An 11,679-nucleotide genomic window follows, 5' to 3' on the forward strand; every position below is an offset into this window, starting at 1 on the left:
TTTTAAAACTGAGTCTGAAAAGAACTGGGAAACCTTTCCGAAATTCATCAGCTTTATTGCATTAACAAAGGGAATTTGATACTTTCATGTAGGGGACAGTATAATAAATTATAATAACAATCCCTAGAGTCAGAGTGGCTGTGAATTGAAAGGATCTGAACTACTCCTCGGACGAATTCGACAATTCTCTCTTTAGCATCCCTTATATGTGAACCTCCAGCTTTTGCCTGAATACCTCAAGTAATGGGGAATCATTACCTCATCCGGCAGACCATCCTAGCTTTGGACAATTCTCACAGTTGGGAATGAAAATTCTTCTTCAGGCCAGACTGAAATTTAGCTCCCCAACTCAGAGGACCTACTTTGTCCTCTAGAGTTGGGGACAGGGAAGCTTTATCTCTTGTGTACAGGTTAGTCGTTAACATACTTGAAAAACAGTTTTCAGGCCCCCTTAAATCTTTTTCCTCTTTGGCGTTAAACTTCCTTCGCTCTTTCATGGTCCTCGCTTGTTATAGTTTCCAGATTCTTTGTCTTCCTGTTTCCACTCCTCTAATACAAGATAGTTTTTGTCAGTGTTCATCCTGGAGTGGTGTCAGAAGGGAAACACAACACGTCAGGTGTGGCCCAGCAGAGCCGAGAACGGGATCATCACCTCCTTCTCTTGTTCTTGACATTTCTGATGATGCAGCCTAAACTTGCTTTAGGTTTTTTGAGAGTCACGTTGTGCCCTTGACTCCTACTGAGCTTGCAGGTCAATGTGTAGCTCTGTTAGTTCTATCTCTCAAACTCTGAAATTATATAGCTGTGCTATTTTGGGGGCACTTTTCATTGACCACTAGTAAATGTCATCTTGTTAAAGTCGAGTCCTGTCGAGGTTGACTTGGAACCTTACACCTTTACCCTATTTTTAGTGATTCCATTTTGTATCATATGAAATTCTGATAAATAGGCTATCTCTGTTTCCATTCAGGTTATCATTCATTTTTTTTTAAAGCCGAATAGGAAATTTTCCAAGGTTGGGCTTGTGGAGAAAGAGGAGGCAAAGCTGAGGTGACGTCAAAGGGCTGTTTTCTGTTTGGATCAACATGAGTGACCAGCGTGCACTTTCTGGGGAGGTGAGTGGGGTAACCAGGCAGACTCTTACAGCATCACTTCTGCGTCAGAGCCTATGACCCATGACGGGGCAGGAAGGCAAATATTGATAGCTTGGTTCATAGATCTAATTGTTTCCTACGAGTGTATCTTCTGCTGACAAGTATGGAGAGTTGAAATGGAGGATGTTATGAAGTGGAAGCAAGGCCCTTGGTGAGGAGACAGATACGACTTCCAGACCAGAAAAAGCCAGGTGATTGCTGTAAGCATCAAGACCTCCAGAAGTAAAAAGAAAAAAAAAAAAAAAAGACCTTCTCAGAGCAAAAACAGAGCTAACAAAAAAAGACCTTTCGCAACACTGCATGGAGTTTGAATACATTCTTCTCAGCTCAAAAATCATTCCCTTCTGTCATTCCTTGGAGGTCACACCTAAAAGCCAAAAGAATCAGATGGAGGCCACATCATTGGGGTTCACAGCAGGGACTCTCTGCTTATGCCAAAGGGTGTTGGAAATCAATTTAATGTTTCAATCTCACTCCGGTAGTCCTTTAAAGAACCCAACCCACTCATGCCACATGGCGCAGGAGTCTATTTTTAACTCTCTTCCTAATTTTCACCCAAACCATTCTCCTCCTTGCCCATCTTGATCCACTCCTTCTTCCCCACAAGCCCCCTCCCTACCCCCACTAGGAGTCTGGCATGTTGTGGCGTCCCAGACACTTGAGTTGGATGTAGGGTCTGAGGTAGATTTTGGTGCTTAGAGGGTAGTTGTTGGTGACTGAGGTTATGGGATTTCCAAGACAGTCATGAAGCAGAAATGGAACCAGGCTGCCAAGTCCCAGGTACGGCAAGCCTGGAAAGCTGAACTGAGAGACAGCCTGGGACTGTGAGAAGTAAGGGAGATGATTCATTTTCAGAAATACCAAATAGAAGCCGTGCTGTCTAGTTAACAGTAGGTTTACAACCTATTGGAAGAATGTACAACCGGGGCGCCTGGGTGGCGCAGTCGGTTAAGCGTCCGACTTCAGCCAGGTCACGATCTCGCGGTCTGCGAGTTCAAGCCCCGCGTCGGGCTCTGGGCTGATGGCTCAGAGCCTGGAGCCTGTTTCCGATTCTGTGTCTCCCTCTCTCTCTGCCCCTCCCCCGTTCATGCTCTGTCTCTCTCTGTCCCAAAAATAAATAAACTTTGAAAAAAAAAATTAAAAAAAAAAAAAAAAGAATGTACAACCCCCCCCCCCAAAATGGAGCCCCCAACCTTTAGACACTTCACTTCCTGGTTCTTCTTCCCCTCTCCATTTCGTGGGCTTATTTTTGCAGGATCTGCAATGAGCGTATGCAAAAGAACAAAGGGAGGAGGGACTGAAAATCCCTTGGTCACCTCAGGGAATGTACACTTGTTCCAATCAAACTACTTTTTGCCTTACATGGGCATATACGACTTCCAGGTACGGCTGTAACCTCTGTAGTTCTCAGCCAATGAGGAACCAGGGGAGGGACTTTCATGGTAGGAGATAAATTATCTGCTGTAACTGCCCCGAGTGTGCTTGTCCATCAGACATTGATTAAAGCCTCTTGCAAGACATTGATTAAAGCCTCGCTTCACTGTGCTGGGTTTCCGAGTCCCTCATTTGAGTGGGCTGATGGGCTCATTTCTTTTTTTTTTTTTAATTTTTTTTCAACGTTTATTTATTTTTGGGACAGAGAGAGACAGAGCATGAATGGGAGAGGGGCAGAGAGAGAGGGAGACACAGAATCGGAAACAGGCTCCAGGCTCTGAGCCATCAGCCCAGAGCCTGACCTGGGGCTCGAACTCACGGACCGCGAGATCGTGACCTGGCTGAAGTCGGACGCTTAACCGACTGCGCCACCCAGGCGCCCCGATGGGCTCATTTCTAACAGGAGCAAGTGGGAGCCAATGTCTGGGGCAGAACCGAGCTATAGACACTGAACTAATGAGCAGGCAGGGTTTTTATGTGGCTCCTGTGGCCCAAGCAGAAGCAAGCTTCTTGGGGTTAAGTCCCAGGCTAGGGGAGAACCTCCCCAGCTCTGTGACTCCCTGCTACGCACTCCAGCCCTCACGACCACCTCAGACTCTTTCTCGCTCCTGTAATGCTCTGAGACTCTGTCTTAGTCTGTTGGAGCTGCTCTAACAACACCACCATAGACTGGGTAGCTTAAGGAACCGTTACTTCTCAGTTCTGGAGGCTGGGAAATCCAAAACCAAAGGACCAGCTGATTCAGTGTCTGGTGAGGTCCCATTTCCTGTTTTGAAGATGGCTGTCTTCTCCCTGTGTCTTCATGTGGCAGAGGGGTGAGAGAGCTCTCCAAGGTCTTTTTTCTGAGGGCACCAATCCCATTCATGAGGGCTCCATCCTCATGACCCATTCACCTTCCAAAGGCCCCACCTCCTGATACCATCATATTGGGGATTGGATTTCAACCTACAAATTAGGGGTGGGCAGGGCATGGAATTTAGTTCATAATAGACCTCTGCATCAGTTTGTTGAACTTGATGTGCATGGCACATTCTCAATGGGGTAGGTACATCCAGCGCCCATAATTGTGGTAAGAGTTTTTCCTTGCCCCCTGCTCCAGCCCACTGGAGCCCCACTGGGTGGACCACCCTGCCTGGCCTCTCTGCTTGGCTGGTGGGCAGTGGCAGGGGTACGGGACACTTACTGGCATCAGGCACTGTGCCTAGTAAGATCTGAGCTCAAACGGGGAGGCCAACCTCAAAAGGATGGAAACTACTTACCTGCACAGAGCCAACATTTCCATTAATTTAATAAACGGAGACCCTTGTTCAGTTATTAAAAAGAAGGTGAAAGCAAACGGAATCTGTTCTTTGGTCATACACATCAAGGGAGCGCACAAACAAACACCCAACCCCTACAGACTTTATCATTTTTCTTTTGGTCACACCAATCCAGTCCCTGGCAGACCATAGACCTTATTTGTTGTTATGGCTATTTGCTACTATTAGACACATTCTTCCGTGCTTGTGGTCTGCTTCTTTCAGGTCCAGGCTTGTGGGCCTATGTTAATTTGCAGGGTTGAGTTATTTACACTGTGTTATAATCTAGTCTATCAGTTTCCTGCATTTTCCTCCTCAAGATGATCACTAGTTCAAAATGAATGGAATCCCTAAATGCAGGGGGCGGGGGCAGGCGGGTGGAAAGGGGACAAAGCAGGATTTGAGAGGAACTGTAGCGTTTTCTCTGTATCTTGCCTCAGTGTCCTAGACTCCAAAGGCAGGAGAAAGCGGGTAGGTATTCCCACTCTCTGCTCACTGCTTCCAGCTCGGAAGCAGAGGGAAATGGGGAAGATAACACAGATAAAAACAGCAACTCCACCCAAATGACTCAAATGAAGGCACGTCTCTGAGTCTTTGTGTTTTCCTGAAACTCCAGGCCTGAACCCAGGAGAGAACTGTCCAGCTGTCTGTGCTCTAATGGGAACCATAGAAGTCTCCAGAAAGCCTCCGACCTGCTCTCTTCTCACTCTGGCTCTGTTTCCTTCTTTGGTGAGGGTCCCTATTTGTCAGAGCATAGGGGAATTGCATCAGTCCGTTTTGAATCAGACAAAACAAAAATAAGTGGACAGCCCTCCTTGGAAAGCAAAAACTGGTGGTGATTTTTTTTTTTAAACCACCCCTGGCTTGCTAGGCGACACCAAGGATATTATGGGGGGGGGGGGGCAGGATTTCAGGTACATAGGGGCAAGAATGTGATCACCCAATGGGATGGCAGTGGTGGGGGTGGGGCAGGGGGTGTTGGGTAGGGAAGTAAGGATTGGATTCAACCTCATGGTTCCCTTCTCCCCCTACAGGTGAGAAGAGACACAGGACAGACAGCAGCAGAGCAGCACAGGGACGTGCAGGTGTGGGTGTGTGTGCAGGAATGTTCATGTACAATCCACACTGCTACAAGGAGTAGGCAGAGAAAGGTGTCCAGGAGAAGAAAAGAAACGGGGATTGAAGCTGCATAAGAAAATACTCTGGGCAATAATGTAAGAACCATATGCTGCTTTCATCCGCTCAATAGGTATTTATTGACTGCTGCTCTGGGCAGGGCATGTTCTAGGCTCTGAGGTTATAGCAGTAGGTGAAACCAAGCCCTTGCCTTCAGGGAGTTTATGTGCTAATGTAATGCATGTCAGACACTGACACACATTATCTCATGTATTGATCCCGTGAGGTGATCACTATCATCCCCATTCTACAAATGATGAAACTGAGGCCAACAGAAGCTTTAAATACTTGCCAAATCTCAAGCTGAGCCAGACTTTGAACTCAGGTCCATCCAAGTCCAGAGCCCCTGCTTTAAACCCCTGGAACGTGATAGATTACCCTACTGGGGCATCCAGAGCTAAATCCCACCCCCCACCCCCCGGCCCTGCCTTAGTTATTAGAACTCACTGGACAGACCAGTTTTCCTCCTTGAACCTCAGACTATCCTGTAAAAAAGAGGGGTTGCATTAGTTGATCTCTGAAATCTCTTCTAGCTCTAGAGTTCTATTATTACGGGAAGAACATGCTATACTGGTATCTCCCCCCTTCCCACCTCCATGTACTTCTTGTGGAGATGAGCAGATGCTCAGGAGATGTTCAAAAAGAGACAAATACCCAGAGAGAGTAATATTTCCCACACTGGGTCCCAAGGATTTCTTTCTAGGGATTCTGGAGTTTTCTGTGAGAATTTTACTTTTGTGAATCAGATTCCTTGAGGGAGAGAGAAACTCCAGAGGGAAGCAGCCCTGGGGTTGCCCTCCAGCCTGCAGAAGAGGGAGAGAAAGGGGGTGGGAGGGAGGGTGGGGAGCAGGGCCCACTGGAGGTCAAGTCTCAGCTAGGCCAGGCAATTGTCTTTCTTCCTGGAGGTACAGGGCTGGGGCAGTCCCCAAGTAGTTCCTTTTTTGTTTGTTTTTTAATACCTAGCAAGTCCATACCTTGCTCCGATCAGTCTCACCTGAGGCTGGGGTGGCAGAAGGCAGTGGGCCCATCTGGGACCGGAGGGACAACGCCTGGGAGGGCAGGTGTGGCTCAGGCTGCACCCAGGATTCCGTGAGGATCGAGGATCCGGCTAGCATGTTTGAGGGAGGAGGGACGGGTTGCCAAATGGTAACATGTGACTGAGCAAGGTGAGCCTGGTCCCAGCTCTTCACCTTAACCCTGACTCACCTCGCCTGACCAGTCAACCATTCTAATGTGAGCTTTGTTGACTGGGAAAGTGAGGCGGCAGGAGTCTGGCTCACCCAGTAGCTAAATGCAGCCCGGGTCCCCCTGATAAGCTTAGTCAACTTATTAAATTACACAGGAAAAATCGAGATGGAATATTAATTCTGCACACCTCTCCTCTCTGCCTGGGGAAGCTGCCTTCCTGGGTTTCACTTTTCAAAGGCTGAAACAGATACGGAGATTTCTCACTTAATTAAAGGAGAAGGGTGCTCACTTCAAGTCTTTTCAAAACCATTTTGGTTCTGAGCTTAGTGGAGCCAGTGGAGACCCAGTCACCATCTGGCATGAAAGGTGTTAATTTGGAGTCTCTGGTCAGCTCTAGACATCAGATTCAGAAACAAAGAGAATTAATTTCAGAGGCCCCCTTGGACAGCCCCTCCACCTCCAGCCTGTAATTTGAGAGCCGATGTATTGCCTTGCTAGGTATTAAAAAGTTAGGTCTGAGAGGTCACCTGCAATGCAGAACGCCAGGTGCCAGAACTCACCCCACAGGGCAGGATTATCTTATCAGCCAGGCTGATAAAACCCAGGAAAGTCTGGCCATAAGGAACAAATATTTATAAGCCCAGCACCTTTCAGTCCCTAACAGATTAGGCACAGAATGTGAACAGGAGCACAGGGTGGGTTAGCAATCGACTGTGGACATTAAAGCCTGGTTTCTGATCAGAACCTTCCTGGGCTTGTCCCGGCTCATTAAAAAAGCATGTTGAATGTCGAACTGTTTAGAAGGCACTTTCACATCCATCACCTCACATGAGCCTCACCACAGTTGGGGAGACTGGGGTGCAGAGGTTAAGTGATTTGCCCATTTGCACAGCTAGCAGGTGGCACTTGAACTCAAGTCTTCTGATTCCTGATCCTGGGTGCTTTTCATGCTCCCATGGTGGCCTTGACTGGGTCTCATCTGGTCCCAGCCCCTGCTCACTGGGCAGATGATGCAGACCAGAATTCTACGAAAAGGTAAAAGGAGATGAACGCCCCCATGGGGATACTCGAGGGGTGCTATAAAATAGCTGTTGCCCCCGAATACGTAATCCCTCATGGTCTCTACTGGGGCTTGGAATTCATTCCCTTGGGTCCCCAAGTCTTTTCTGTTTATTCATTCTCCCTTCGTAGAAGTGATTAAGTGATTAAATGCAGATGAATTAGAATGAGAGGCACTTGGTGTCAGAGGAGGAGTCACTGATTGGAGGGTCACTGATTTGCCCAAGTATGCAGAGGGGTGGGTGGGAAGCCCCTTCCCTCCGGGAACCCAGGTTTCTCCTCTGCCAAAGGCGAAGTCACTAGATGATCTTGGACAACCTTACTGCTTAGACCTCTCAGGGGAAATCCCCCAGGGGCGAGGAGCCCCTTATATTCCTCTTTCCATCCTTAGCCAGAGGGTGGGAGTGTTCTGGAGAAGGCAACTTCTAAGCTAAGAGAAGAGGTGAGTAGCTGGGGTCAGGACCAGCCGTGCAGAGGCCTGAAGGTGAGCACAGATGTGTGTGTCTGAGTAACCACAGGCCTGACTTTAGGTTACAAGAAGGTGAGATGTGAGACTCAGAGATAAGCAGAAGCCTTGTAAAACCAAGTCAGGGAGCTTGGACTCTATCCGAAAAGCAATAGGGAGTCAGAAAAGGTCTAACGCCAGGAAGTGGCATGACAGCATTTGTGTCTCAGAATGTTGCCTCTGGTGCAAACGTGGAGAATAAATTGAAGGGAGGGCACAGGGAAAGCCAAGGCAGACGAAGGGCTCCAGGTGGACTTTCTTCTGCTTCCCCTCCCCTTTCCTCTGCCCTAGACTGGACTGCTCGTATTTGCCCGTGGTAGTAATGGCCAGCATTTATAGATAGATGCTTACTCTGCGCCAGGTGCTGTGCACACTTTGTCTCCTTTAAGCCTCCTAATAACCCTATGAGGTAGGACATAAAACCACCCGTATTTTACAGATGAGAAAACTAGGCTCAGAAAGGCCAGGTGCCTTGCCCTGGGTCACACAGCTGGTAATCGTAGCAGCAGAACACAGACAGAGATGTGGCTCATTCCAAAGATCCTGCTTTTAACCACTGGATGCCCTGCCCCCTGAGGTGGCCGTCACGGCGCAGTTGGTCTGCACTCTCCAATGGCAGGATGGAGCCCTATTGGCCAGATTCCTGCAGCAGAGGAGAAGGAGAGCAGCCATAGTTGGTACAAAAATGATTTGCCGTGGCTCTCCTTTGACCAACCTGCGGGTTGTGTCTGGAGAGGGTGCGAGGTCTTTGGGAGTGTTGGGGCTCCCAAGGCTAGTTCACCTTGGCCTTTGGAGGAGAAACGGAGCTGAGGATGGGTCAGGCTCTGGTGCTAGTGACCCTGCCCTTCATCCCCCTTTCATATGAAGGGGTCTCCTCTCAGAAGCCTTGGGGCTTCTGTGTCATTTCCCAGTCCAGAGGGGAGCCAAGAAGTCACGCTTCCCAGAGGCTGGACAACACAGAGGGAGAATGGCCACCATCTCTTTCGCGTGCTGCCTCTTCCTAAAGGAGGAGCAGGACTCCATGTCTGGGTCAGGGAGGCCTGAGGGGTCTCCCGAGGTGGTTAGAACGGGGCAGTGCTCCCAAAGGCTGGACTGGAGAAGAAGATCAGACTGTCACCTCTGAGCCCTTAAATGGAGCAGTAAAATTCACCCACTTCTAGCCAGTGGTGAGGAGCAGGGAGGCTGCTTACTGAGGGCTTGAAGTGCAGGCTTCTGAGCCAGACCCACCACGAGGAGCCAGGCAGCCTTGGAATAATCCCTCCTCCACTCTCTGCACCTCAATTTTCCCCCTGGATGAGGTGTAGCCTGCACCCACCTTTTCCCCAGCTCTGGAGTCTGAGTATCCAGGGCCTGGATGAGGCCGTGGTCCAGGCTGGCTGGCTTCACAGCCGTCTCCAGCCGTCAGGGTCCATCCTCTCTGAGGGCCATTCTGGAGCCAGGCTGGACAACAGGCGGCCCCTGGGGCCTTCCACAGCCTGGGGAAACACTGCCTGCCCACTGTGGGCCAGCACCCTGCCCATGCCCCACTCTCCACCCCCTACCCTGTAAGGAAATCAGCCCAAAGGGATTTGCGCTGGCAGTTGGAAGACAGGGCTGGCTTACACCTGCAGCAGGGCACACTGATTAATTTATTTTGCATCATTTTGCATTACCTGGCTCCAGGGCCTCTAGCTTGACATGCAGATTTATGTAAAAGAGTCCTGACATGCAAATGAGCCAGAGCTGCCACTCGTTTTAGTAACAGGCAGGCCTGCATCACTGGTCCCCAGCCCAGCTGTTCTTCCCATGGCCCGCTGGTTCTCACAGGCCAAAGAGGTCCATCCCACTCTGGGCAGCCTCTGCTCTGCTCCCAGCCTGGGCCAGATGAAAAGTCAGCTTGACGGCGAGGTTAGAAGGAGGAGGCTAGAAACACTGCTTCCCAGAGGAGTTCCTGGCTGGGTTCCTTGTTGAGAGATGGAGAGACGCACAAAACAGAGAGAGGCAGACAGGGACTCGGAGGGGCTGGGAGACAGAGCTGCGCATAAAACAGGCACAGAGAGGGACAGACAGATGGACAAAGAGCAGACAGAGGTGGCACAGAATCAGGGAGGGTGACAACCAAGGAGAAGCAGAGGCAAGAGAGGAGAGATGGGGGAGACAGGGGAGACAGGAGAGACAAGGAGGGGGATGCCAATGGGGGGTGGGGGCGGAGACCAAGAAAGGAACAGATTTCGGAGTTGCTGTGGAGGAAAAAGTGAAGATATAGCAGCAGCCTGGCTTCAGGGAGGAAAAGCGAGGGAGGAGATGGTGGTGCGACAGCTTGGGGTGGGGAAATGGGGAAAGGAGTCACGGGCGGAAGTGACAGGAAAGACCTGCAGGGAGAGACACCGGAGCTCCCCTCTTAGAGGCACTGGCAGCAGCCTGGCAGAAAGCATCGCTGCCACCTCGTAAACCCTTGGTTTGTACCCATCTATCTATATTTATACACATAGCTATAGACACATACGGATCTAAACCACACAGGCACGCATGGGCTAGCGTGCATTCTGGATCCATCAGGCTCCAGAAGCCAGATTGGGAGGTTATCTAGGACAGCAGCACGCAGTCCTAGAACAGAGGAAGGTTATTGCTTCATCAGAGGGCCAGGGGAAAGTTCACGCCCCCCACCTCCCAGCTGTCCTCTGTGGCGGCCAGTACCCCTGGTGCCAGAATGCTCCTTCTGCACCTGTCTGAGCCTGGCTCCCCAGCTCTGTCCTTTGTTTGAATGTGCTCAATCTGAGCATGAAAGCAAGCAAAAGAGTGGCCAGGTCAAAAAAGAAAGAGGAAAACCTTGTTCCCACAGCCCGTTTTGTAGGGAAATTGACTTTGTAAGAGAAGAGGGCTGTGTGTAGACCCTGGGCGGGTGGTCTTGAGGCACATGGGAGAAGGCTGGGAAGGCGCCCTGTGGCTCTTAGATAATCTCCACTTGCCCCACACAAGAGCTCCAGGAAGGGGACAGGAGAGGGTACTTAAATTTCCAAGAAGGCAACGCTGAAGGTGTGCTCAAAGACCCAACCGCCCCATATCGTCATTTCCCGGGAGAGGGAGCTGTGACCCAGAAAGGTCCTACAGCTTGGTCAGCGCAGAGGTAGGCAAGGGGCCTTTTGCCAAGCAGCTATCATTTCCTCCAAACAGTCCCTTGGTATTGATGACCTTCCCCTCTCTTTTTCTTTAATGGCTCTGACTCACCCACATCAGTGCTGAACACGTGTGCTCACAGCCCTTGGAAGACAGGACACTATTTGTTTTAAGTTTATTTGATTTATTTTGAGAGAGAGAGACAGACAGAGAGAGAGAGAGAATCCCAAGCAGGCTCTGCACTGTCAGCACAGAGCCTGACACAGGCCTCAAATGCACAAACCGTGAGGTCATGACCTGAGCCAAAATCAAGAGTCGGACGCTTAACCGACTGAGTCACCCAGGCACCCTGAGTGGATGCTGCTTTTATTCTGAGACAGATGAACTTTGTACATGTTGTGAAAGTTCTGTGCGCAGACCCTCCTGTGCACTTTTCACTGAAGCCCCAGGAAGACCTAAGGGCTTGCTTTAGCAGTACTTGTTAGGGCTGCAGTAGACAAAGCCAAAAACTAGCTCAGCCCAGGGAAAGCGTGTCACGTGCACCCCAGGATTTCACCTGGCAGAGATCAGCTTTTCTATGCGGTCTCCACGAACCCAGCTCATCTCTGGGGACCCCCTGACCCCTGTCCCCACGCACTCACCTAGAAGCAAAGGTCAGCTCCTCAGACTCGCGTTACCGCCTGAGCCTGATCCAGTCCACTTGGTTCAGCCACTCTGGCTCAGTTCTTTGGGTCACCCTGGCCAGCTTCAAGTGTCACCTTCATGTTAA

At 50.1% G+C, this 11,679-nt stretch overlaps 1 long non-coding RNA gene across 1 annotated transcript; it reads left to right on the forward strand.

The window, feature by feature from the left end:
* Positions 1 to 1,031: 1,031 nt before the first annotated feature.
* On the forward strand, positions 1,032 to 5,094 carry LOC125174394 (uncharacterized). Its single transcript, XR_007155438.1, has 3 exons — positions 1,032 to 1,115; positions 4,503 to 4,615; positions 4,921 to 5,094. It is a non-coding gene; the product is annotated as an uncharacterized LOC125174394 (long non-coding RNA).
* The last annotated feature ends 6,585 nt before the right edge of the window (positions 5,095 to 11,679 follow it).

Source organism: Prionailurus viverrinus, chromosome C2, assembly GCF_022837055.1.
Source record: "Prionailurus viverrinus isolate Anna chromosome C2, UM_Priviv_1.0, whole genome shotgun sequence".
Lineage (NCBI taxonomy): Eukaryota > Metazoa > Chordata > Mammalia > Carnivora > Felidae > Prionailurus > Prionailurus viverrinus.